Below are 504 nucleotides of genomic sequence, written 5' to 3'. Positions count from 1 at the left end.
GGGAATAGATCTAACCTTCCTTTAATTGAACTCATGTTTGCTGTTAAGTTGTAATTCTGTAATTTTAAGAAAAGTCAAAGTTCATGCATTTGTTACTACCATCTGTTTAAGATGAGGTATGGTTATACCGTCTATAGTCAGGTAAAACTCTATGAAAATATTTGCTTCTAATGGCACTGCCTTCAAGGCGATTTGAACTCAATCTATTTTGAAGATGATGGACTTCTCTGTGATTTATTAGATGAAATGTTCAACATCAAGTGTGTACAGGTGTCACCAAACCTCAGTAGTCTAATGTGTTGACCACAGAATGAGCATGGGGATCAACATTCCATTTGCTTTGTTAATATCACACTTCATTTTTTCAGAGAATTTCAATATCTGTTAATTATATTTACTCAAAGTCTTCTCAGACCCACAATGTATACCTTCTCACTTTGTGCTTTAGTTTAGTTTAGTTTAGTTTAGTTTAGTTTAGTTTAGTTTAGTTTAGTTTAGTTTAGT

Source organism: Grammomys surdaster, unplaced genomic scaffold, assembly GCF_004785775.1.
Source record: "Grammomys surdaster isolate TR1022 unplaced genomic scaffold, NIH_TR_1.0 99, whole genome shotgun sequence".
Taxonomy (NCBI): domain Eukaryota; kingdom Metazoa; phylum Chordata; class Mammalia; order Rodentia; family Muridae; genus Grammomys; species Grammomys surdaster.
This window is presented reverse-complemented; position numbering follows the sequence as displayed.